This window comes from Centrocercus urophasianus, unplaced genomic scaffold (genome assembly GCF_019232065.1).
Source record: "Centrocercus urophasianus isolate 14NV4802_14NV808 unplaced genomic scaffold, USGS_Curo_1.0 seq_20, whole genome shotgun sequence".
NCBI lineage: Eukaryota > Metazoa > Chordata > Aves > Galliformes > Phasianidae > Centrocercus > Centrocercus urophasianus.
In genome coordinates this window covers 19291139-19319133 of record NW_024884756.1, presented here as the reverse complement: position 1 = coordinate 19319133, position 27995 = coordinate 19291139, and the positions used below count along the sequence as shown (strand labels likewise).

Below are 27995 nucleotides of genomic sequence, written 5' to 3'. Positions count from 1 at the left end.
CACACACACACACACACACACACACACACACACACACACACACACACTTAAATTAAGCTTGTACCACTTTCCAAAAAATATTTGCAAATAAGTACCTACTACCAGATTATTTCTTATAACCAAGAGCAGAGAAACATTCACACTTTATTCTCAGTTCTTCAATTTAAGGTAGTAAAAACTGTTTGGAAAGGATGAGAAAAATACCACCCTGGTCAAACTTCAATGCTAAGTTTTGTGCTTTTGTGTCTTGAACACATCTGCTTCTGTTAGTTATGTACAAAACTCCTACTGCAGGAACTCTAGTGCTGAAAGTAAGCAGGATGTGATGTGATATGGATATTAGCAGTGAAGCCATCCTTTAAAAGTCAATAATCAGCTATCCTTTAAAATACTTCATTCAGATAATACACTGAGAAGAATCATATTCACAGGCATTCATAAGGTTTTTTGCTTCGAGGCCACCTTCATTTTTGAAGTTCTGAATCTGCCATTTATTTTACATAGCTTCTGAACTCTTTCAGTTGTTGACATTTACAACTCCTGAAATTTCAAAGCAAGTTAATGTTCTAAGAAACTAATTTTAACAAAGATTTAATTGATCAGTAAGAAGTTATTCTTACCCTCATATAAAGTAGTGTTTCAAACAACTGATAGGATATATGATTCCATTATACTTATCTACAATGTATTCCCAAAATTCATTATAGCAAGGCTTTTACTTAAAAAAGAGTGATTATGCAAATTGCTATCATTTTCCTAAAATTTCCCTAGAATTGCTTGGATCATACTCTTCATTATACAAAAAAAAATTCGATCCCCTTTTCCTCCCAAGACATGGATACTTCCTTTAAAATAATAAAAACTACCTGCGACTATCTGACAAACTGGAGACAATCTGATTAAGGCTGCCTGTCTCTAGCTTGCTTTCTTGTGTCTAAACATTTCAGCAAATATTCAAGATCACACAAATTAGGCTCAAGAGAACAAACCAACAAGGTGTCAGCCTTGACAGCAATCATCCTGTTATTGTTTCACATTAAGTCTCAGAGTCATTTTTAGCACAATCTTTTTCCTTTGTACTTAATAACACATGGGTCAAGCTTGAAAAACATAATGGAAAAAGTAGGTGCATTTCAAGAATGCAGTACTCATCAGCCAATACATCTCAAGCGTTAGACAACATAACTATGAAATAAGCAATTCTGAAATAAATGCAACTGAATAGGTTTTCAACAGTGACAAAAAACACCAATCAATTTTCAAATACTGCAGAATGAATGACCATAACTCTTTCCAAGGAGGGATGGAGCAATCAACTCAATCCAAAGTAAATGAATTCACTGGGAGACTTTTAAACACATACCTCAGATAAGGAGCAGAGAAGAAATCCATTTTAGAAAAGACGCTGAAAGAGCTTGATGTCCACCTGGCCAATTTCTTGTGCTGTTTGAAAAAGCAAGACGGTTCAGATTATGAACCGAGTTATATCTGTAGTATTACAACCAGGTTTGATCTGAATGTATCTAAAATAAGGGTTTCTGGTAAAATATGTGATCAGAAAAGCTGAAGAAAGGGTGAGAAACAGAAAAAGAGAGGAGGGGATCTTTTCTACCTACAGTAAACCCCCAACCACTTGGGTAAAGCATTTAGTCTTTAAAGCAGAGCTTCTCCATGGGAATGTTACTCCTGCAACACTGGAGCTTGACTATAGCATTGCTTGCTTCAGTTCTTAGTATGCTTTCCACATGAAGGAACAATATGACCTCTGTTTCTTCTAAATAGCTCCTGAATAACAATAATAAAAAAAAAAAAGAAGAAAAAAACCACAAAAATCCAAGCTGGTAAAAATCCAAAAACATAATTACAATGAAATTTGTAACTGCAACTTGTAGCAGAATATGCTGCTGCCAACAGACTTGACTGCAGCTTTTAGAACATTTTTAAAACCACCAAACTGGATTTTCTCCTTAATTATATTCTTAGCATTAACCACAAAGAAAGAAAAGTCAGGGGGAACACCCCATAAGGACAGCTAACATAAATGAACTAAAGTCTAGGATTTAACATCCTGCTGGCTTACCAGATAAAACAGGAATTTCAAATGTATTATCAGAAAGACAAAAATAAAAACCTAGCAGGTAATGGTGATAAAATGCTCTCTAATAAAATTTCCCAGAATTTCAGTTCCAAAAGACTAACAAGATTCATAAATTACTGCATTTGCATTGGGGGAAAAATGAACAAAAAAAAAGCCACAGTGCTTCCTGCTCTGAGGCTCATTCCATATTACCTAATACAACCAAATAGCAGACAAAAAAATAAAAAAAATAAAAAAAATAAAAAAGAGAGAGAGAGAGAGAGAGAGAGAAAGAAAGAAAGAGGAAAAAAAAAAAAAAGAAAGAAGGTGGGATGAGTGGAGGGTGAAGAGAGACAGAAAGGAGGGTAAAAAAAATAATTAGAGGGGAAAAAAAGATACAAAGACCTGAAAGGATAGCCCCATCTACCGGCAAAAGATACGAATTGACTTTTACCAGCAATTTTGTTTAAATACAGTAATATTTGAGTCTGAAAATCTACAGTTCCATGTTCCTTTGGCAAGAAATAAAGGGCAAGGGTTGTGCAGAGAAGTAAATATCGTCAACCATTGTAAAATGAGTAAAAATTCTCATTTATTTTCATTTCCTTTCTGTTAATTATTTGCCTCTGGAACGTCAGAGGGAAATAGTTTGGGTATGGGTACTCCATTACAAAAGCACCAATAACCTTTCCAGGTCAGTCCCTGCCACTACTAAATGCTGTTTATGCTGGCTTGTGTTACACTTCTCCCTGACTACTGTTGGTAGATCCAACATGTTTAGTTTAGTCATGGGTTCAAGACAGAAAAAAAAAAAGGAAAAAGTTCTCGTGCTGCAGTCATATGATATTTCTATCTACTACTGTATTAGTGACAACATTGCCAAAATTGCAGCCTGGTACATAGTTGCTGTGTCAGATCTATACATCAAAATATTCTCAGATAACAGCTGAGCAGCCAAATCTGGAACCTAGACAACAAATGCTGTTTATTAAATTCAGACTGCTAAGTTAAAGGAAGTGCTAATACAATAAAGTACAGCTGCACCAGATCAGCCTCAGTTTCGAGCTAAATCAGATAGCATTTCTAGTTTTGCTTTCTTGACATAAAAGAAAAAAAGACAGAAAGAAGGTAAGAAAAACAGAAGAAAAAGGGGTGAGGGGGGTTGGAGGTGGAATTGGGATGGCCATGAGCAAACACTTGAAATCCAGTTTCACTCATGTTGGAAGAAGATAAGCACAGCCTAGTAGGAAACTGGGCAGTCACTGGAAAGGTGAGAAGTGCACAGAAGAAAGGCCAAAAATAATACTGCATTCTTTTCATTACATAATAGATTTTTTGAAAGCAAAGATATAAAAAATAAACCAAATTAATATTTTAATACAAGGCTGTCATCTGTGACATAACAGGCACTTTACTTGTTAACCTGAATTTCAGTCCCTCCCAGGAAGTTGTAGCGAATTTAATCCCCTAGATGCAATTTCAATATTTTTCTGATCTGCCTTTTTTTTTTTTTCATACATCATGAGATTTCCTACATTTTGCTTGAATCTAAATTATGCAAATTTTTCCAACTCTAATTGGTGGCTTGAAATCATTGGCCCTTAACAACAAGCACTTGGACTCTTGCAGCATAATACCTAATTTTCAAGAATTTATCAACAGAGATAAAAAAAAGTTCCAGAAAGAACACTAAAGGTTGATCTCTTAAATTTTAAAATACTTCCTGTACATGTATTACAGTGATTAAAAGAAAGCATTCAATAAATAGTTAAAACACATACATACAAGAACTAATATTCAAATACTGAGGAAAAAAAAAAAGTATGTAACCTACATCTCTAACAGCAGGTTTGACAGAAAGATTGTTGGTTTTGAAAAGGTTAACATAAATAGGAAAAAAAAAAAAAAAAGTGGGGGACTGACTTTGTTTGGGAGTATTTTCTACAGCTTTTTCCCGGCCTCCCCCCCCCAAACTTTAGGTGTGCGAAAAGTATGCACAGGACTAGACCAAGCTATAAACAACCAGGCAAACTCTCTCCTTAAAATGTGCCTAAGTACTGATCTAGAAAGACTTGACATGTTTTCCAGTACTGCTGCCATGATCACCGGTTCTGAATTCAGCTTTTATGCAGTCACCACTGATAGGCTGCTGAAGAGCACAGGCACTTCCCCAATACCCAAACACAGTGTAATTCTATGACCTTACAGTAGAAAGAACTATAATCTTATTATTCTCAGCTGGGATCAGGCTCTTGAATTGTATAATACTTAGGTGTAACTTTAAAAGCTGATTTATTTATAATCTGAAGAAATATTTTACATTAACTTTCACTAGCTTAGGTGTTCAACCATGAAAGCAAGAATGCAAAAGAATGCATTCCATATACGCAATTAATAAAGGGCTAAGAGCAATATTTTCTTTCTTAAATGAGAATGTCTGAAGAAAATTTAATTATCAATGCATTAAGAAATCTCCCTCAATTCTTCACATTATCTTTCTAGTTCTAGGAATGAATTCTGCAAACTGCAGTGGGTAATGGAGTAAAGAATCTAAACCTATAATGAATAAGCCATCCAAGATCCTTCATGGACAAGCAGGTGTTAAATTCTCTTAAGTGATTGCAGAAGGAACAGAACATATCTGCCAGCTGGTATCTTCAGAATAGATAAACATAGTCCATTTCTACAGCAAGTGATTTTTGTCACATATAGAACATACTAGAGCCTACTAAGTGTAAATAAATGTTGGCACTTTGGGGCAGTGAAATATTGGAATTTGTGAGAGCTCTGTCTGACATGGAAAGCTTATACGTTCTATTATTATAGACTCAAATTTAGATCTTGTTATAAGATAAACACAGTTCTTACCAGACTTCCTTTTTCAACTCAGCACCAAGAGCATTTTTTTTTCATCACTATATATATATATGTATATACATATATGTATGTATATATTAACAGCTCAGTGAAAGTGGGTAGATACGATCTGAGATATAAATCTATTAAGTATATTTATGGAAACTAAAGTCTAATGGACACTTCTATATTTTGCTTACATTGGACCATAAAAACTGGTATTTTCATTGCGTATGTTACACACATTATTCTAAAATAATTCAGTTCACACGCTTCCGTATGGTTTCCTCAGTTCTAGTGGTATTTCCAGGGCTGTGAAGAGAGCACAGACAGTCCCTTGTAGATCAGAAAAAAACAGCACTGTGAATAAAAGTGCTGAGAAAAGTTTGCCAGAAATTCAATTGTGTATATTGTGGTGTGAAGCAATATACTGAATATATACTGAAAAGCAAGATACTGATGTAGCCATGGATTGGACAATTCTATTAAGCCACAAGAAAATAGCAGGAGGTATTGGTATATGCTTCATATTCTGCATATAAGTGCATTCATAATGTACTTTACAAATTAGATTAAATCTCTCTGCCCTAAAGTGACTTACCAAAATATAGTAATGCATAAATCACAGAATGGTTTAGGTTGGAAAGGACCTTAAAGATCACCTTGTTCCATCCCCCCTAATGTGGGCAGAGTTGCCAACTACTAAATCAGGCACTCAGCCTTGAGCACCTACAGGGATGGGACATACACAAATTCTCCATGCCAATGCCTCACCACCCTCTGAGTAAATAATTTCTTCCTAACTTCTAACCTAAATATTTTCTCTTTTTGTTTAAAGGCATTTCCCCTCGTCCTTTCACTAGTAGACTGTGTAAAAAGTCAGTCCCCCTTCTGTTTATAAGTTCTCTTCAAATATAATAATATGTAATTATACATAGGAAACACTGTTTTCTAACACTTTTGTTTCCCAATTCCAACTATTGCAGTTTTCCGTGCTGAGAGGTACTTTGCTTTTTCTGCTATGAACGACAGTGCAGAAAATAATGTTTCCAGAAAATCACCATACACTTAAAAAGAATAAGATTTTTTTTTTTTTTATACTCTGTCTTGTTTTCAATTATTGTTGGCTATTAATACTCTTTAAGCCAGGAAGAAAATACCTGAAGTACCCACTCTTTGAACACAGTGCACCTAAATATAACAGCACAACTCTTTTAGAACAATTCAGACTGCAAAAAAACAAAGAATGTGAAGTATATCATTACAATAATGCATAGTGCCAAGCAGTTTTCTTCTAAGCTCCCATACTACAGTATTATATTGAGAGTTTGCTTGCAAAACATACTTCTGTATGTTGAACTATAAAATAATGTCTATAAAATATTATAATGTCATATATTGCATTGCAGGAGAGGTGATTTTGGAATATCAAAAGCATGTCATATATTCTTCAATATAACTTCACTTATACAGTGGTTAATAAAGGCAACAGCCTAGTGTTTCTACTAACTCACAAAATAAATCTACATAACAACTAGGAGACAATGAAGAGAACAAGAGCTTTTAAATGAGTAAAATATTTTAAAGAATTAATTACATTACTCACAAATAAAGGTTGAAATGAAATTCTATCAGTTATTTCTAGAACAGTGTGATGAACCACTAGTTTCCAAGGGAAGAGGGGAAGGAAGGGGGGGGAGGGAGGGGGATGAATGCATTTAAACAAATTCCATTGTTCCCTTCAAAATGTTATGTTTGTACATAGTAAATTAATCAAACCTCTTTTGATTTGAAAAAAAGACCTTAGTATTTATTCCTAGAATTAATGATTAATGACAAGACAATTCTGTGAATACCATATAGTCAATAGATAACAATTTAGTATTTTTTATGCTCAGCTTTGAATCCCATTAACATAAAAATAATGATGTTTATGTTGAATTATGTTAATACATTAAGTGGAGTCTTGTTAGAAAGCTGCTAAATCTGAATGATATACAGGCTGACCAAAGTATATCACAGATATTTTTAGTATTTTAGAATTTGTTTAACGTATCTTAAATTAGTAGTATTTAATTATAACAAATTGCCAACTGCCATAAAGTAGACTGCAGGAACAGGGGAGAAAAGCAGTTGCTGTCCAAGGTACTGCATATAAACGTGAGTTTTCTCATTACTCTTTCAAATAAATTGTAATCTATTAAATGCTAATTTTCCTTAGCTAGAAGCTTGCCTTGTTGAAATTCCCCACATGATACTGCAGCATCAGTGCTATGCTGTTACTTTCCAGGGCCTCTTCTGCTGCATTCGAGTATAATCACACTTTCCAGCACCTGACAGTCCTCTGTATGTGTAATTCATTTGGTGAAAAATCTGTTCTACATACTATTACAGACTAGTTTTCAATTGTGAAAATCTTTGAATTCTACATGGTACCTGTGAAAAGGCTACACTCTAATGCAAATCTAGCTAAGATACTGTTAAGGCATTCTGCAGAGCAGCCACCTAATGTAATTTTATCTGCAGTATTCACCTTAGATATTTTATAAGCACACTGATTCATGTATTAAAGCAGTAAATAGGTAATAGAATCCTGGATATAATTGCTTCCTCCAAAAGATAATTAGAGTTGGTTTTTTTTTTTTTTTTCTTTTTTTGCTTCTTTATGTTTTGTCTAATAAAAGAAGAGTATTTGTACTTTAAAGGGTAAAACAAAGCAATAGCCAAGAACTGCAGTAAACCTCTCAGAGCTAATAGCTATATCCAATAATGCATCCCAACACCACGCTCAGGTAAATGGATTTAATTCACTGCTTAATCAGTCAAATCAACAATAATCCCCATACGGTTAGAAAATGTTTGTTAAACAAATCCAGTTTATGATTTATTCATTTGTAAAGTGTCTTAAAGCTAGATGCCTAGAAGAGCTAGTCTGATAATTTAATCATGCTGACAGAGCTGATTTCACCTAGCAATTCTTTCTGCAATTCACAGAATGGCTGACAGTTATCTGCATAGAAAAATAGCACAGTAACCATTTAAATCATGCAAAAACATTTACCCAAGAAGATGTAGCAAAGATCAGGATCCAGCATCCAGACCCCATGAAGCATGAAGCTGAGGAAACAATCCACTAGCTTGCTCAGGCCAGCAGTGTCTCTCCTACACTTGACCTAGACTGCCTTACATAATGAGGAATCAGTGCTGTATTCTGTGTGGAGGAGCAAGCTGAATGTCATCACTGGCAGAAGTAGGGAGAACTGGCAGCAGGCAGGCTAGTAGTTAGCATGGAGATCACGAAGTCTGCTTTCCCCGAGTGCTCTGGGCGAAAACACAAGAACAGCTCAGAAATGCTGGTGTCATTCCTCCCCTGGAATGAATGACCGGAAGGAGTGAGGGTGTTACTAGCGTAAGGCAGGCTGCAAGTGCAAAAGCTGCATCTGTACTTGCTGTCAAGGTAAGAGAGTTCCTGTCACACTGTCTGCAGGACTGCATAGCTACAGCTAATTGGAGAGCAACAGCACAGCAAAATAAGAAAGGAGAGGCACAGACTACTGCTGCTTAGATTTTTCTATATAATACCCATTGTGGTGAGTAAAAGAAAAGCAATGGTATAAGATAAAGTACCAGGATTAATTTCCAGTGAGAAGTGCTGTTCCTTTAAATAAATCTTACTGCATGCAAGTAAGTTCGTTTCTGGGAAAAGAACCATTTGTTCTCTGTTTCAGCTGGAGTTGCAGAGGTTAAACAGATTACATTACAGAGATTTTAATATTTTCAAGAAAACGATGGGTAAGATATATTTATTTTTGTGAAGATTTTTTGTTATTTTTGAGCTGGGTTTTCTTCTACTTTGTGGGGGAGAAGCTCTGGGGCATTTCCTAGTTTATTGTTGTTTGAAACTTATCAGCACTTTCTCTGTAGTGGGCAAAGAAGAGAAAAATATATCCAGGCTTATCCAGCAGACAGAAACCTACACTGTCTTGTTGTTTAGAAAAAGCAGCTTTATTTTACTTAAAATCATTGCCTATAACTCCTATTCTATATATTATTTTAATACTTTAATTGCAGGTAAAGAACCTTATATACTGGTAGTGCATTAAAAAATCATTCTTGAATGAATATTTTGAATAGAATAGTTTGTCCTTATAAAAGAAAGATTTTTACTACAACAGTACAACTTAAGTTTTTTAGTTATATTTGACACAGTGTTATTCTTCGAGATCAAAAGAAATAGCAACTGGATGCAAATTTCTAATGTCCATGTGGTGTTGACAATTAATATATGAATTGAGGAATAAAAGAAAGTATGTCTTAATAATACTTAATGTTTTATGTAAGTATTAAGAAAGTATTTATGAAAAGTACTTTCTATGAAAAACTATTTATGAAAGCGAATTTGATGCTCCTTCACCTTTAAATTAAATGTGTTTGAGATGAATATCTGAAGTAATAGACTAACGTAATTTTACTTCATTAAATAATTTGGCTTCATTAAATGCAAGATAAAGTAGGAACTCAGTAACAACACCCCACCAACATCAAAGGACAGACCATCGAACACAGCAAGAGCTGAAGTGTCACAAAGCATCCATACAGAATTATTTCTGCCTGAAAATTATGAGATGTGGAAGATTGGCTGGGATTTACAGAAGTCAGCTTAAGTAAAGTGACTGTTATACTGAGTTATGCCTTAGGAGAGTAAACACATAATTTCATCTGAAAAGGGAAAATCAAGGTGAAGGTGAAAGGGATAAAAATAATACATTTTAAAAAATCTATTTTAATTATTACTTCTCTTTTCTAAATAAACATACTGTTGCTTTACCAACAAATTTGATCAAGTTAAAAAATTTCTTTTTAATTAGTTGTTTTTTTGGTCCATTGTGAAATGCTTTTCTCTGCTCTCTTGGGAATGGCAAGATAAAAAATAGGAAAGATCAGTACATAGATCACTAATGACTCAGGATATACCAGCTGTGCATCTAAATTATAATTTCAAAACCACAAAAATGTAAGGGAAATATCACTTGAGAATGATTTTTAAATAATCAATGGTGTATTTGAAATCAGTAACTATCTATCCAAACACACCAGCCTCTGCAGCCATAGAACAGTTTAAATATTACCAGGATAATCTGCATACAACAAATCAAAATTTGACTGCATCAGGTAGAAAAATGAATAAAGCTTCTGGAAAAAAAATACAGGTAAACAAATCCAATACACAGGTATTAAGCAGAAAACCTCTAAATGAACAGAGTAGTTTAGCTAACAGTTAGCTAACTTGAGAGTGAGCAGTACAAAAGGCAATATGCAGTTTGTTTGATCTCATAGTTTAGGCAAATATCTATTAGAAAAGTTTGATACAGATTATTCAATCTACAGCAAAATTATGTAATAAATACAGTTTTTGCAACCTTATTTTCTATGATCTTGCCTATAACATATATATATAATTGCAGAAAAATTGCTAAGTTTCATCATATCCTTAATCATAAGTAAAATATAGAATAGAAACTTGAAAACATTACATTATTGTCATTCAGAATATACCTGCAGTCCATAATTTTGTCCAGAGAGTAAAAATTGTTTATCTCCCTCAAGAATTATTCAAATTACTCTGCCACTGGACCACAAAATTTCTGATTTGTGATAATTTTTACAAGGATTTTTGTTCTAGATTACCTTGGCCTTAACTTCTGTCAAGTCAAGAATATATTAATAAAAATAGGCACAACAGCTTTCACATAGGGCTGGTAATGAACAACTATTTCTGAGCCATCTGCACTGGTGAGTAGTCGACTGTAATGCTTTGACAGTGGTAAGAAAATCAGTAGTTTGTATCATTGCCCAAAATGCATTGTTCTGACACCCTAGCAGTCAGAAAGATTTTTGTCAAAGTAAATAAAAATAGAAAAAAAATATATTAATTGTATCCTTTTGCAAATCATTGGAGGACAAAGTCGTTGATTGAAAAAGAATGGACTGGATTGCCCTTCATGCAAGGACAGATGTAAACATACAAATGTTTGAGATTTGAACACGTAAGGAATACAAAACAAATTAGACTGCTTTACTATAGCATACCTTATGCAGATACTGCTACTGAAGTTTCACAGAAGACTGTAAGTCTATGAAACAAGTTCAGGAATTTTTCCTGCTTGTAAAATTCGTCAGAAGTTAACAATGCTCATCACTAAATTAATGCTTACTAGCTAAGTTTATTTCCACAGGGTTCTATTCCATGCAGAAAAGAGGGAAGCATTATCTCACAGACATTATTTCTGCCAACAACCTTGAATAAACAGGATGCTTTTTTTTTAGGCACCTTGCTCTTAAGATGCTCTGTGTATAAATAAATCATTACTTGAGGTTTACTCTTACTAAGATAGATTCCATTTGGGATTTGATGAAATGTTAAAATGTACCAGTATCACTGACTGGAGAGACTTCTACAATATCTTGAATTGCGGGGGTTTTTTTCTTGTTTTCTTTCTTTTTTTTTTTTTTTCCCCCAATCCTTCCCTAAACTTGCTTTCTTCTCTCAAATAATTACTTCCTTATGTTTCTGAACAAGTTTCCCAAGTGACTGATGCAGACGTGTGTAAACAGCAGACTGCAGTCTTCAAAAAATAAAACCCAGTACTATTATAGGGCCCTGTATTTAGACCTCATCTCATGTAGTCTTATCAATGAATTGTTTTTTTTTTTTTTCCTTATACGATTATCCCTGTCTCTCTCAAGACTTTCGAAAAGATATTCTAATGCATGTGCTACCTTCATTTCTAAAAACCAGTAAATGCATATCTATTTTTTTGAAATAGGTAGTACAATTTTTAGATTTGTTTCTTTGAGGAGGAGTAGTAGTATTTCCTAACAGCTCAAGACAATTAACAGCATTCTAAATTTACATTTATTTTTTAACATCTCACAATAAGGATTATTGGTGGACTAGTCAAAGATGAAGATTCTTCTCCTTTACTTGGTTAAGGTTCCTGGAGTGTCTGACTGATTCTAGTATCTGAATAGGCAGAAGTACAATTCTAAAATACTCTTCTTTCATTCTCAGAGGATAACTTACCATCCTTACAACTGCATTATAGAGCAGCTTAAGAAGTAGCAATATTTCTGAACATATATTGTATGTTTTACATACACAGTGTTTCAATATTTTCAGATCTCCTTTCTTTACTGTTCTACATGCTTGGTGTTCTTACATCCTTTAAAAAGGTCCCTGGCTTTCCTTCAAATACTCTAGTATTTCAGCACTGATAGGTGAAATCTGAATTCTAAAATTCTGTGCAGATTCCCCATATAGGTATCACCGATAACACAATTTTCTATGGATGTAAAATTTCTAATAATTAATGTTATACATAATTCTTTAAAAAAAAAAAAAAAAAAAGCTGAAAAATATATAACCCAAATAAGCACAAAAACATTCTAAATTCACCACTGTGAACATTGAGTAGGTCAAGGTCACAATAATCTTAATAGTCATACTGTTCTTTGACTTCTCTCCAGCATATTTCCTCTGAAAAAAAAAAAAAAACCAGCTATGACAGCCTTTTATATTTTCCAGATTTTCAGTAAGATTTATGGGCTTGCCTATTTAACCTCTGAGAGCATATACACTGATTTCCTAGGCCACTATTTTTGTACTTACAAAAACATCTTGCTGTTCTGCACATTAATACTAAAAGAGAATGGCAAAAATAGGATGAACGAAGGACAGAAGAGAGAGAGAAAGAGAGAGAGAAATTAGTTAATTGACTCTTCAATAAATATGCCTATTTATTTGGAGTAAATGACTGATTGTTATCAATAGAAAATCATCAGAAATGGTATCTGTACTTCAGTTGTTTTGGCATATTCTTCTCAGTTATGTCATTACATTAAGTTTAGGTTTATTTATTTTATCTCGCTAAAGTAGACCCTATGAGCTGAAGAGCAAGTTAGCAAGTTGTGGCAAACACAATTTTTTTTTTTTTTTTTTTTTTTTTTTTGAGGAAACTTTCTAAATAACCCTGAGCATGCACCATTGGTAATGCTGATTTGACACATGAATGAAACTGTCTAAACCAAAATGTTGAGAGATGTACCGCATAAACAAGTTCACAGTTCTAGCAACAAAAGGCATGGAGAGATGAATTCAGTGTCATTCTGAACATAAGTAGCATATTCTACACATTCGCCAGTTGGCATGGAACATAAGCCCATCTAATAAATTATATTTAGGCCTGTTTTAGGTTTTAATCTCCATTCAATTATTAGAAACATTTATAGTTCTAGAAAAATTTGTGGTTTTTTGTATACAGAAGTGACAGTTCTTGTATTGTACTTTACCAGGAATTCTAAAAATATCTGTAGTACCCCAAATACTATTCCATCATCAGATTTTGTTCCTTTTATTTAATTCATTTGGCTGCTTCCATTTGATAACACAGATTCTCCTTGATCTCTTTCCTCTTCCCAAGAAGTTCCTAATCATTTGGCAATAACTTATCCCAAAATTGCCTAAAAAAACCCCAGATGTGTCTGGCATCTGCATTCGTTTTCACCACAGGACTTTCTGAGCAGCAATAAGGGCTTTTCAGGATATATATTCCACATCGAAACTTTGGACTTACATATTACTGTTTAAACTAACTTAGAATCATGGAATGGCTTGGGTTGGAATAGACAATAAAGATCATCTAGACCCAGTGGGGCCAAGATGTACAAAACTTGACTGTCTTCACCTCTCCAACAACACCAAAATAAGTATTAAATAAGTATTAAACTAATACTAAATAAATATTAGTACACTAATACTAAATAACTAATACTAATACTAAGTAAGTATTAAACTGATACTAAATAAGTATTAAACTTAAATAAGTATTACTAAGAATGAGACAAGTCTTTCAGGACAATACCTTCAACCTAAAAACAGAACCTACAACTAGTCTCATGAGATAGTGACAGAACAGGATAGATCTTCCAAATCTTCTTTGTAAGTTTCAAGTATTCCTTCCTGAGCAGAAGGATTTAAGGTGCTGTCAGCTATACCCCATGAAGTCCAGGTTCTGAAGTCAGTCACTCGCTGACAAATACACAATACATTATTTATTTATATAGCACAATATTTCCTTGCCAATACTCTTTATATAGATAGGCTTGTATACAGGTTTCTCTTTCAGTTCAAATGCTCCCAGAATTTGAGCTTAGCAGCACTACATATTAGCCTTAGAAAAGATTTGAACTCTGTTTAATCTAAAGAAAATTGAGAAACTATTAGAATACCTTTTTTTTTCGATGAGTTTTTCTTGTCAGAATAAACTTTTATTTGGTCACTTTTACTTGATTTACTGAATAATACCTCCATTTAACTAAACACTGAACTGAAAACAACACAATTTGTATAATCTTCAATAATATTTGAAACCAAAAGGACAAACAGTCATAAATTTCTGTGTTATTTTTGAAAAGATAAATTATTTTGCTTATCTTGCTCATCTTTTTGACACAGCTGTCTCTTTTTTATTCTGTCTAGTGTGAAAGTAAAGTGAATGTCCTTGTAAGTGACTGTTTGGTTTGCTGTCATGCAGAGGAAAAAAATAAATAAATAAACAAATTGACAAAAAATTGACATAAATTTACAAAAGCAGTACATAAATAGCCATGTGTTTTAACAATAATGGATGATTATATTAGCCTCTTTCGGACTTTCTAACACTCCCTTAAACAAAGCGATCTCACAAAAAAATCTGCTGCAGAAATTCCCTTTTTTCTCTCCACCACTTCTTTTGTGTTATTCTTCAAGATTCAGCTATAGCTATACTCAAATCACTAACTGAAAGTCATTGAGAAAAAGCACTTTTCCAATTTTTTCCAGGACATCTCAGATGGGTTCAGCAAATTCTGTCTTTTATGGCTTTTCAATGACGTAAAATTATTCACTATGCATTTACTTCTTCTTTAAAGTATTTTTACTGGAATCTATGGAAAAGTGACCTTGAGAAAACAAGTCACTAGTCTTCATCCTTCAGTCACTGTTTGAGTGCCTATTACAGCCCTACCAGAGACCATGAGCCAGTAGTTCAGCTCACATCAGCTTTGAGCCTTGTACAACTCAAATTTTGGTGTCTGAAGGTGGAAATAAAGCAATGAAAATCTATCAGCTCTCTTGCCTCAGGCTGAAGCTAACTGAAAGCTCAAAGGTCTAAATGGAGTTACTTGAGAAGGAGATTGAACTCTCTCCTACAAGAAATGTAAGGAATTCTATGGCATACTCAAATAGAAACATTAATAGAACATTCTTCCTATAACCACAGCTCTGTGGTCTCAAAACCTCCTCAAGGACTTCTGTGATCTACCAGCCTCCTGGAAACAGTGGGTTTCCCACTAAATTTTCCACATGCCCTTCTCCAAGACTTAGAAAGCAGGCTCAAGTCATTTTTTATCTTCTTTTAAAAATAAGACATCTGTGAGGACGTTAACTATGTGGCACCTGCTCCCCTAGCCCTAAGCCAGGTTACTCTTATAGGGAGCTACAGACTCTCTCCTTCCGCATCTCCCCACCCTACCTTGTGTTACTCAGAGTCTGCTACAGTGGCAAGGCCAGTCTGGAACTAGAATTTTATGATCAAAACTATCATTGCTGAAAGATAGGCTTAAGTATTTTCAATGCGAACATAGAATAAATGCTAATTACCAGTGACTTTACTCAGTTGCAGCCACTTACATATAGCTATTTTCAGCAAAATAAAAAGCTGCAAAACACAAAAGGAACAGTGTTTCAAAAAACTCCAGACCTCGTGGGCTAGAAAGCTTCGTCTGAGCTCCAATCCACGAGACTAAGTTACTATGCTAATAAAACCAAATATTTATTTATATTGACTGAAATCAGGAGGAGATGAAATAGTTGGCTGGCAGAGTGGAAGAAATGCTGCTAATGCTTCTTAGGACAAGTGATTGCATGGTAAAAGGCATAAAGATGTCCTGTGCTGCAGAAGAAGGGAAAGCCCTTGGAAATCTTTCTCTGCCCATCTGAGCTGCAGCCCCAAGCCTTGCACAGTCTTTTTAAAGCTGAATTCATGAGCAAGGTACAGCTGGCTTATTCCCACTATTCCTTTAAGGTACAGATGTATTTAAAAAAACTATATGATCTCCAGGGGCTAATTTGTACTACCTCAAAGGAATTAACAGAAAAAGGAATAAACAGAATACAACTGACTTATCTGTGCATCTGAGAGTAGTTCTTACATGGCCTCTAAAGGAACAATTTGATTACAGTCATCTTAAAACAGAACTGTCTGCAGAAGTCATAGGAAAATATTATTTTAAGATGAAAGGAACAGAGAAATTGCTTGTCCACAGCAAAGTACATTCTCCTGCAGTCATACGTGTTTCTTAATTTTCTCTTTGGCAAATTAGTAATTCTGTCCTTAATTCTGGATGAATTTCATTGACACTTTAGTATCTCTCATAAGATATTAGTAAAACTCTAAAACTTTTCTTCAGGTCTCCTCAAGACGTTTTGCCTTTTGTTCATCAGAGCAATACATATCAACTGATAGTTTCAGCCTGGAGAAAAGAAGGAAGGCTGCAGGGGGACCTCATTGCAGCCTTTCAATACCTAAAGGCAGCCTTTCAATACCTACCAAGAGGAGGGGAATCAACTCTTTGAAAGGACTGGTAACTGCAGAACAAGGGGAAAAGGTTTTAAGTTGAGGGAGGGGAGATTGAGGTTGGATGTCAGGGGGAAATTCTTTGCAGAGAGAGTGGTGAGGTGCTGGAACAGGCTGCCCAGAGAGGTTGTGGATGCCCCGTCCCTGGAGGTGTTCAAGGTCAGATTGGATGGGGCCCTGGGCAGCCTGGTCTAGCATTAAATGGGGAGGTTGGTGGCCCTGCATGTGGCAGGGGGTTGGAGATTCATGATCTTTGAGGTCCTTTCCAACCCTGGCCATTCTGTGATTCCGTTCCTGCTTGCCCTCAAAGCTCCCCTTCCTTTTCGCTACAGGAACGCACCAGCCTTTTTTCCCAGACTATTCCATTTATGGTCATTTTTTTACTTTTAAAACTTTCATTCTTACCTCAATTGAAAATCAATTTTTCTATTCTGTACTCTGAAGTTCCAATTTTTTGTACTTTATATCTGACTATACACAAATATAATGTTTAATTTCAATTTTTAAATCAAACTACACACCCTGCCCCAAAATAGCAACTTACAATAAAATACATTGAGGCTCTCAGACATTTCTTTGCTGGCACCATTTGGACACATTTTTATAGACGAAACTTTCTGAGGGTCACATCAATGTCTGTATTCACTGCATGTCTCGCCGTGAGGAATAGCACAACTACCTTAAGAGAAATGTGGCTGTTATTGTTAAGAGGACAGTAGTAGGAGCTTCTATACTTTTAGCAAACTTTTATTAAGATTTGAAACTGAAAATAAGGAGCAGCTACAGGCCTATGTTGTCATGACATGGCTGTGAGATGTGACTCGATATTCTAGAGTTAAAGGATGCTCTGCTCTTCAAATAGCATTTACACTGCTTTTTTTTTTTTTTAATTTTTCAAACCTGCTTAAATTTTCATTGCAAATAATATTTTGAACAGAAGAGTTCAACTTTTGTCTTACTTTCGTAAAAAACTATGCAAATGTATGTTCTGAATCATTACAAACCTTTGAAAGCTGATATTCTAGATATTGCTATCATAAGCAATAGCCAATGTGTCAGAAAGATTATTACTTTTTGTGATTTACTAACTTTTTACATGCAACTGAATTATGACTGAAGTGGACTTCCTTGTTTGTTTGTTTTTGGTGCATCACAAGGGATACAGAAGAGTATCACAAATGCCACAAAAATACCTAAATCTTGATAGAGAACTATTCAGAAGGAGTATAAAAGGTGGTCCTCTTTCCAAAATGGCATCACACTGAAAAACATAATAATGACCATTTTGGATACATCAGTAAAGTTTGATTCAAATGCCTTTTTGCCCTGCTATGCATATTTTATATTCAACAAGAGCCTGAAGTCTTAGAATCACAATTTTTTTTAACTAGGAAAAAATAGCCACTAGAATACATTAAGCCTGTGGAACGTTTCCAGGACTCCTTCAGCATTCTCCCCGGAATATCTCCTTCCTATTCCCAAATATCTTTGCAGTCTATCTGCTATAAATATCTGTTAGAGGAAGAAGATTATTATTTGCCAGTTATCCAGAGTGAAGAGAGATTTCTGCTTTTTTTTTTTTTTTTTTTTTTTTTTTTTTAGTGCTGAGAATTCATTGTTTATATAGGTTAGGTTAGATTACACTGTCTGCATAGACAAAGAGCTCTGCATAGACACTGCAGGCCAAGAACTATTGATCTTAAATTCTTATTGAACAGAAACAAGAGTTGAAATAAAGATAGACATACAAAGTGGTGGTCTCCCAAAGGATCTTAAGCTTGTACTAATAACAAGAAAAATAATTATTAGAGATTATGTAGAACATTTTCAACTAAAATCCTGCAAGCAAATGCAGAGCATATTATTTTGTCAGAGAGCAAAATAATAATTCTAAAATAAAAAATATAGTTATAGAACATTATCTCGCCCATCGACATCAGAAGTTAACAAGACATCAGCAGTTTTCCTCCCTAAATAAATCATTAAAAACAACAACAAACACAATAGCTGAATAAAATGCAATATACATTATAGTAGAAAAAGTATGTTTAATTAACAACAATCTTAGAGTTATTTTTGCTAAGTTAAAATACTTGAGTTTATTGTTGGAGAATACCATTGCATTCTATGTATGAATTTTTCTTCTATTAGCACAGATTAGTTTTCATTTGTGTCTAGAAGTTTTTGCTATTGAAATGTTAGCTGCTTCCTTAGGTATTCCGAGTAGGCATCTGTATCAAGTTGCTTATGGTTACTGCTCAGTTTAGCTTTATGAACTGCATTTGCAGCCTAAAACCTGAAGAGACTGCAAACATGATTTTTATATTGTTATTTTTTAGCATTTTGATAGCGAAAGCAAAGCAGTTGTCAGTAATTAATGTGAATTAAATGTTTCTTTGCTTACAATAAAAATTATTTTAAACAGTGGAGCTGGACACCTATCATTTCAAACAGAGCAAGGTATGCACTATGTATATACTATGTATATACAGTATATATTAAAAAAAAAAAAAGAAAACCCAAGGCATTATCAAATAATAGGCTCTTGCAAACCCTATTTTTTCGTATGGCAGGTAATTGCATCTACGCAAGTATTTCTCTATTGCTGTTTGCTTACACATTGCAGTTCAGGCTTGTGAGGCCTGATTTTCCCGCAGATGCTGTAGTGTAAAGGCATGGGAACTGAGAAGGTGCTTCTACTACTGTATCTCTTGCTGTTTGTACCCAAATGACATGTAGATAAAACCAGCCTAAGCCATATCCAAATACGACTGGATAGAAGATAAGCTGGGAATTGGAATTTGCTTATCATGAGAAATAGAAACTGATCAAGAATCAAATTCTGTGCTTGTGTAATAAAAGCATACGTGTGTGCTTCCACACATGCATATATGCATGCTATATTGTTTTGCCATACTAACCTCTTATTTTTTCAAGTGTGTCTAGTATCCATGTTGCTATTTTCAAGAACATCGCAGCATTACATATTCCAGTAATTTGAAAATCCAAGCAAATAAAGTTTCTGAAGATCTTAGTTTACTGTTACTTAAAAATCTCACTGAACAAATACAAAGTAAATTGTTGGCAGAACATTCTTCTCAAGGTTATTTTCTCTAACCATTCTGATGTATAAATGCCAGTGGAATTTGAAAAAAAAACAAAAAAACAAAAAAACCCCAACATTCTTGTTTGTTGGAACTAAGCCTGGGCCTAATTTTACATATTGTCATTCACTAAAGAATTCAAAATCACTTTTTTCCAGCACTCTTTATCTGTTGATTGCATTTCAGTGCTCTGTCTAAATGGTTACAACTAAATGACGATTCATTGCCCTTGCTCTCCATTTATGGTGCTCAAATTTTATCCAGAGTGCTCAATTTTAGAACTGACTACACAATCAAGAGCTTCAAAAATGAAATACTTTCAGTTATCTGTGTTTGCGTCATTACACTGAAGCTGTCTTTTTAGTGTTTAGTATCTAAGTTAGCTTTGCTTAAATTTAGTGATGTGTCTGAAGTATTGATTCTAGACCTGTTATTTCCTTCTGTAGCCTATTCTAATGCACTTTCAGAGTTCAGTTGACCTTTTTCATCAGTTGATCACCTCTCATAAAGCTGTACTTGTATCAGCTTGGTGTTCCTCTTAGCCTGTTCTTTAAAACAAACATTAGATCCTCAAGATCCCTTCTGATGACACTTACTGCGGAGTATATGCTGATATTCATGATGTTTTGAGATTATTTAGAATACATTACTGATAAATAGATTTGAATGCCTCTGTGTAAAAGGTTCTGAATTTTATGGACAGTGTTGTAATGTTAATGAGGATTTAAATGTTAATAGTTGTATCCTGAACAGATAAGTGGTATCCTAGTTACCTGAGTGGTTATATTTGAATTTACTGAATAGTGTTTATCTCCAATTGAGACTGACACCTACAGATCTTCCATTTGGGAATTTAATGAGTGGATAGCAACTAGGAAGCTGTGATTTAACAGAGAGAATCAGGAACCAATAGGAAAAAGAACAGTCTACATGGAATGTCTGTTTTGCTAAAGCTTATAATCTGAAGAAGTCCTAAGTTAAATGGGAAGCTGAACAACTCCAAACATTTACTAACCCTCTTAAGAAGACAGCCCCCCATTTTGGTTGTAGTCAAGTACTACTGTATTCCTAACCAGTTTCAGGCACTGGCTCACTGGGTTAACTTTGGTGGGACACCTGCAATCAGCAGAGCCAAAAGTCCTCTAACTCATTTGTTCTGACCTGGTACCTTAGCAGTCTTCCAGTCAGACTGACTCTTTCCAATATCTTTTTTTTTTTTTTTTACCATTATAATTCTTGGTCCAGCCAACTCATTCATAGACCAGCTTAATGCAAGTAAAACGTACAGTATTCAGAAAATGTTACATAGATACTTTATGCTTATCAAAATTGGATCACATTTTTTCCTGCATTCTTTCCTCTGTTCCTGAATATTTTTATTATATATTTTCATTTTTTTCTCTGCATAATTCAAGTCACTATTTTCCTTTCTCTCTCTCTCTCTCTTTATTTTTTTAAAATTTTTCCCTCTTTCCATTTTCTTCCTTATTTTTAGCTACAAAATTCTTCCTTATCCAAGCAAATGTTAACATTGAGCACTTTGCTACTAGTTAAGAAGCTTTCCAAATACTGATGACCACACTTGGGACTCTGACATGATTGGTTTGAGTAAATACAACTGCTGCAATAAAATATCCAATGTGTCATGTACTAGAGAGAAAAAAGCACAGAAATAAAATCATATGCATTCTACTTAAAAATACAGGGTAGTGTATATAACTCCCTTTTTTGAAGCAAATGACACCTTTGCTTTACCTATTAATTCTCCTTTTTTAGTCCTAAGAAAATCACAAAACTTTCTTCTTAATTATGGAGAAAGGAACACAGACTAGTCTGATATCTTTCCTAGAAGTATCATCCTTGTAACATCATGCCTCCCCTGCTGTTCAGTATGCAATGTCTCTGCCTTGTCTTCCCACCCAGAAGTTCTCTCTTTCTCTTCTTGAGCAGTTTAACATGCAATTTGATAGCTTTCAAAAATGGTTTGAAACCTTGAATAAGAAATGAGAGTAGTTGGGACCAATTGTTCAGAACACTGAAATCTGTCACAGTGCATATAGCCAACTATGTGCTGACAGTTCTTTTCACTCTGAACGGGGTAATGCAAAAGTCAGTAAAGAAATATTATGTAACCTGCCTTGAAGCCCACATTACCACAGTTTTAGAGAATATGAACAAAGCACAAAGAAAACTGTATTTGTTGTACAGAAGAATGAGTTGGTTTTGTTCATCTTCCAAAGCAAGTTCCTCGGGATAAGGACTGTATCTTTTTACATTTCACAGTAGCAAGTGCACTGCAAACACTTAACAATTAATAATAAATAGTAACTGAATGCAAAGCTTTTGAAAGGTGCCAGATTGACATCTCAGGAGAATACCCCCTATTTATACAGAGAACAGGCAGAGCAGCAATACACAATTTTTTACACTGTCCCTGAAATCACCAATGCATTTCCCATACAGTGTTGTACAAGCATCATATGGTAACTGCTCACAATCACCACAATCCTAGAGAACCAGACTGTTGTTTTCATATTACAAAGCAAAAGTGGGACTTATATCAACCACCAGAATTAAGTAGTTTCCATTATTTTTCATTGGAATTAAACTCCTCAAGTAAAAACATATTTTAGTGGATAATTTTGATGGTTAATAACAAATAAAAAAAAAAAATTGCTTGATTTTAGATTAGAGGAACCATTATCTACCAGGCCTTTATTTATATACATAATAATTTTTTATTTCTATGTGAGGTAAAACTACACTATTTCCATGTTAGCCCCTTATTTTTTTAGTTAGAATATCTTGTCATTTTCTAAAATTCTGAGAAACATCATCATACTATAACTATGCAATCAGCAATATATTTTTAGGTAACATCTAATTATTCTCTTTGAATTTCCCATTGGAAATACACAAAATACTTTTTAAAGACATCCCAAACAAATTGAAACTTCATCCAGTGTTGTACTTACCAGTAATTCTTTGGGTGGCACAGACAGAAAGAACTTCACCACACTGTGTAAAAGAACAAAAAAAATATTTCATCTGATGTGATTTCTCCATGCCTATCTCATTTCACAGAACAGATTTACCTTTGCATGACCTGCTTTGCAATTAGTACAACAGCAGCAAATCAGGATTATCTCCTTTACACTTATCAAAATCTCAGTGTCCAAGTAAAAAAAAAAAAAAAAAAAAAAAAAAATTCTTTAAGAGCATCCATCTGCTTCTGCACTGAGAACAGCAAAAGGCTGGTACTGGGGCAATGTTAATACCATCGACCTGACTGAAACAAACTCCTGCAGACCTATTCTCACACATCTTTGTATCCTGAGTGCTCTGGGTTCAGGAACAGTGCCTGCTAACCCTCAAGCAACTGTCCCACCCAAAGAACAGGCCCTTTTCTCTACTACAGAATTCTTTGGCTCTTAGGCTTCATAATCTTTGGTGCCTCCTTCACCATACCGTAGATAGAGATGAACTCCTCCAGAGTTGATTTTGCTATATTGGTTCATAGTTATCAGTAAAATACAGCTTTTTGTTACCGCTTTTGTCTATTTCACAAGTTATGGTTCAATTGCATCTCAAATGATGGTACTTTTAATCAGTATTTCAATTTTGCCCTAAAAATAATCAAATTCAAAGATGCAACTTAAAAGCATATGTCAAAGATTCCACTCAAAATAATAAATTCACAGACACTATCTGTTTCTACTGCACTCCTCCTTATTCCTAAAAATATTGTCACATTGAACAATTTTTTTTTTTTTCAAGCTGAAGTTCATTATTAGATCTGTTTATATTCTGCACTTAGAACAAATCCCACAGAGGTGAAGAGTATCATTGTCTGCTTCCACACAGTCACTAGCTCTAGCAGGTTTTTTATTATTTATTATAATAACACAGACTGAATAGCCAGACATCTTTTTAGCCAGTTCATACTTCTGGAGTTCTAAAGAGTCAGGAGTTCACTGAATTTCTCAATATTCTCTGAAAGGACATCAGAAATCTCTGTTTCTGAGAGCCTGAACTACAAAAGGCTGCTGTCCAAACTATACATGCAAACTACTGCAGCGCAGGCTGGCTGCCTGCTTTAGAAATTTAACCCCCTGCTTGGAAAGCATGCTGCAGATTTAATCCACTCTCACACCATTTTATTTCTGAAAGCCTTGATACATTCACCGTGCATACCACTGAAAATAAGTTAGTTTTTCTATTTTATTAGCATTTGTGAAGAGACAGGTGAGTTCTAATTTTAAAGCCTTCAGTCTAATTCTTTGCCATACTCAGGAATCTGGGCTGAGAGCCCAGAGATGAAAAAGGATGATTCTATTAATTTGTAGGGGAGAATGAATAAATCCTTTAAAGCTAAGGAAAAACAATATCTCTTATTATTTTAAAGGGTATATATAATTACTAGATACATGTTTGTATGATGTTCATCTATTATTTTCAGACGCATAAGATATTCATAGCAGAAACTATGTTGATGTTTAAAGTAGATTTATCTATGTTCATTATCAAAAGGTTTGTTCCACTAAAAGCTAAACTTTTAAACATTAAATTTAATGACTGAGGGAGACCTTGAGGAAGAAGGAATTTCTGCCTTGCTTACAAGTGTGAGCTACTATTTATGTTAAATTCGTAGTCAGTTTTCGATGGTAGTGGCCACTATATAGACCTGCTTACTTCCATTTCAATTCTTCAGCTAAAAAAAAAAAAAAAAAAAAAAACCTCAATGGCTCCCCATCACACAGTGAAGGAACAAAGCAAGACGTATTTCTGTCACATTGACTTAAAAACTCATCATCAAGGGATCTTTGCATTCAGCTTAAGTACATTCTACTTCCTGATGCTATAACTCAGCTTGAAGGCAGCAAAAAGCAAAACTCCATTAGAGGTGGGGCAGCAAGATGCTAAAATATAAAATAAAATAACCGTATTGGGACACTACATCTTACTAATATTGTATACTCTGGTAGACATTAAGAAGTAATTAAACAAATATAACTCACCCATTTTGATTAAAATACCTTAAGAACAACTAGTGGAGAAATTTTAAAAAAAATTAGTTATATGTACACGGCCTATTTTTAAATAAAGAAATAAAAATGTTATGAACATTTAGTTTCTTAAAAATATCTCTGGAATTCAGAGAATTCAGTTTTAATTGAATAATTTATTTTTTTTTTTTTAATTTCTTCTAATCCCTGAAAAATGTGACTATGACAGACACTTATGCTTGATGCACTTCTGAATCATGGAAATTTGGAGAGGAAACTCTTCAATTTCATGATTCAATACAGTCTTGACTAATCTTTTTTTTATGTATGCCCAAAATGCAGTAAGAAAACCTAATGTTTTTTTAATTTAAAAAAAAAAAAAAAAAAAAAAAAAAACAAAACAAAAAACACTGAAAAACAGGAAATAAATAATTCCGTACGATATAACCAATTCATGAAAGTAATCCTGAAAGCTAATTCACTGAATGGGTGACATCTTACATCATCCTGGATTTGGTATAACTACCACAAACCAGAGGTATCACATCAGTTGCCTATGGTAGTTGATCCCAGATATTTTGAAGCTGAGCCTCAATGATTATGAGCCTCAATTAGTTAAGGACTTCACTGTAGTCATACTTCTGATTAATTATATGTGGTAAGATTGGGTAGGGAAAGGTGATTTCCAAGAGGGGCTATAAAGGAATTATTAGTTATACACAGGTATACACAGACAAGTTGTTCATTAGTCACAAAGTTCAAAAATTCTAATTCAATGACGTTACATTTTGAATTGCAAAATTGTAAATTTTGAATTTCTTCTTACTATTATTTTTTGTTCATTTTTTTTCTTTCTCTTTTCTTTTTAATGAAACTCTTCCACCTTAGTTTACAACTTAGAAATTATGGTGGAGAAATAATTAAGCAAAATATAACACCACACTGTATTAACTACTGTTTAAACTACAAGTCAGCAAGTGCTTGCACATAGGCAAAAATAGCATGGGACTGAATTAACAGTATGCAGCATGCTCCATCGTGGAATCATGAGAGAATGGCAAGACAGGTTTGCTGCTGGTACCTAACTTTTACGGAAGTTATGGAAGGTTAATGGAAATATAGTGTGTTGTCTGTGACAGTAATAATTAATCATGACTATAGCATGTCTCAGTATAATGACAGTAATAGATACAGATTATTTTAAAGGAATTTGTAGTAATCCCTTAATACATACTGAAACTAATCAGATGCATCCAAAAACACTCAAGTATGTGTGTTTTATAAAATACAGAGAACTGTGCAATTGCTCAGTAGCCTTATCCTACAGAATCCTTCTACTGAAGTTGAGCTGAAAACTTTTTATATTTAAAATGGGATTTCATTTTATTGTATCTACTTCTCTTAATGCCATGTTAGTGTATTGTCTATAATACTTGTCATAAACCAGTCTGCCCAGGAGCCAGTCATCTCTAAAGAGAAGTTTTCAAGATCAGAATCTCAGTATTGTATACATTTAGTGATCAGCAAAATTTTAGAAAAGTTATTTGGAACCATGAGAGAACTTTTATTTTGAAGCATTAGAGAAGTTAATAGCTGAAAATACATGAAATTTAACTATACTCTAGAAACTGTTAGCAAAATGTCTAACCTAAAGAAACTCTCATAGGGTTACAAATAAACTAGACACTTTCCAAATGTCCTTACCACTATTTTTCAGATGAGATATGCTTTAAAAGGATATAACTTCATATATAAAAAAAAAAGTATATAAAATTAGCACAAGTAGGAAAGTAAGTTGATTACTGGTCTTTAAGAACCAGAGCATTTTTATGAGCATTTTTGTGATGTTTCAAAGTTGGTTTAAATCGCTTCTACAGAGTTTTCTATCTACTTAGGCGAGGGCTGACTGCTGTGTATCTGCTATTTGAATTATACATACAAATCTGGAGTTTTAAGGGGAATATAATATTCCTTGTGATCAGTAATCTAATCAATCCTAAAAGATAATAAATTATCTCTGATTTCTTTACTAAATGCCTTTTTTAACATTTATTCTAATGGCTGCTGAAGCCTATATGCTAATGAGGTTACCTACCACCATTTGCAGGTGCTGTCACCAATTACTCTTCAGCTCCACTGTTTGAATCATTTGCTGCAACAAACTGATATTGTGTTTTTCTGGCTGAAAGGCATTTCCTCTCATTTCCAGACTAGGGAAGAAGCAGGAAGAAGAAAGAAAAGAGATGGAGACTATCATAGAATCATATCACAGAATCATAGAATTGCCTGGGTTGAAAAGAACCACAATAATCATCTAGTTTCAACCCCCCTGCTATTGGAGGGTCACCAATCACTAGACCAGGCTGCCCAGAGCCACATCTAGCCTGGCCTTGAATGCCTCCAGGGATGGGGCATCCACAACCTCCTTAGATAACCTGTTCCAGTGTGTCACCACCCTCTGTATGAAAAACTTCCTCCTAATATGGGACAAGGAAAACAAAGCTGAAGAGCAAGTTGGTACCAAATAATTGAAAAGTTGAGCCAGTATACTCTGGCTTTTTTCTCCATAAGAATACTGGGAGACTTTTACTCGCTGAAGTGATTCAAGATGTGTACATAATGACAGATTTGAATAAAAAGAGTACATACACATTCACATTTTGGATGTTAACAGAGATATGAACTATTTTTTAACCCAGATTTTAGCCTGCAGCTTTCTTTCTTGACCCTTGTACTAAGACAACCTTTTCTACTCACTCTGTTGCAGAATTTTTGCAATGCCATGTTCTTTGATACTTTCATCTAATTGTAGAGCGCTTTGACTTCCAATTAACTTTGCAAAAGATTTTACATTAATAACTTCTCAGCGGTACCTGCACTGTAATTTCTTTTACTGTCACCAGTTCTTTTTCATACCTTTTGAAATTTCCTATACATGAAGCTGTCCTCATATGAGGTAAAATTCAAATTTGAAATGAAGGCTTTAGTCCTAAAACACAAGTAGAAAAGCCATGTTAATATTTTATTATATTTTCTCCACATCTGACATTGGTTACTGTTCATTCACCAGAAACATTTCCACTTCATTGGTCTTTTTATTTTCATACAAAAGTAAGAATAACCTAACAGACTGTTGCACTGTGTCAGGAAAAAAAAAAAAAAAATAGAGCAAGAGAAGTAAGGTTCACAATGCTTTTGACCATCACTCCCCACATTGTTTCAATTCTTGAAAGTATATGCAAGTCTGGATAGAGGATGTCAAGGACCTGCATTTAAC

General features: G+C 34.3%; 1 protein-coding gene across 1 annotated transcript in view; it reads right to left on the bottom strand.

Annotated features, from left to right (window-relative positions):
- LOC122162181 (sodium channel protein type 1 subunit alpha) overlaps positions 1-27670 on the bottom strand; it is a 104284-nt gene extending 76614 nt beyond the window's left edge. Inside the window, exons 1-4 of the mRNA XM_042822303.1 lie at positions 27635-27670; positions 26814-26928; positions 22688-22730; positions 1364-1443 (exon numbers count right to left, since the gene is read on the bottom strand). The gene's annotated coding sequence lies outside the window, so the exon portion shown is untranslated. The remainder of the gene's footprint in view (positions 1-1363; positions 1444-22687; positions 22731-26813; positions 26929-27634) is intronic.
- Positions 27671-27995: the final 325 nt, after the last annotated feature.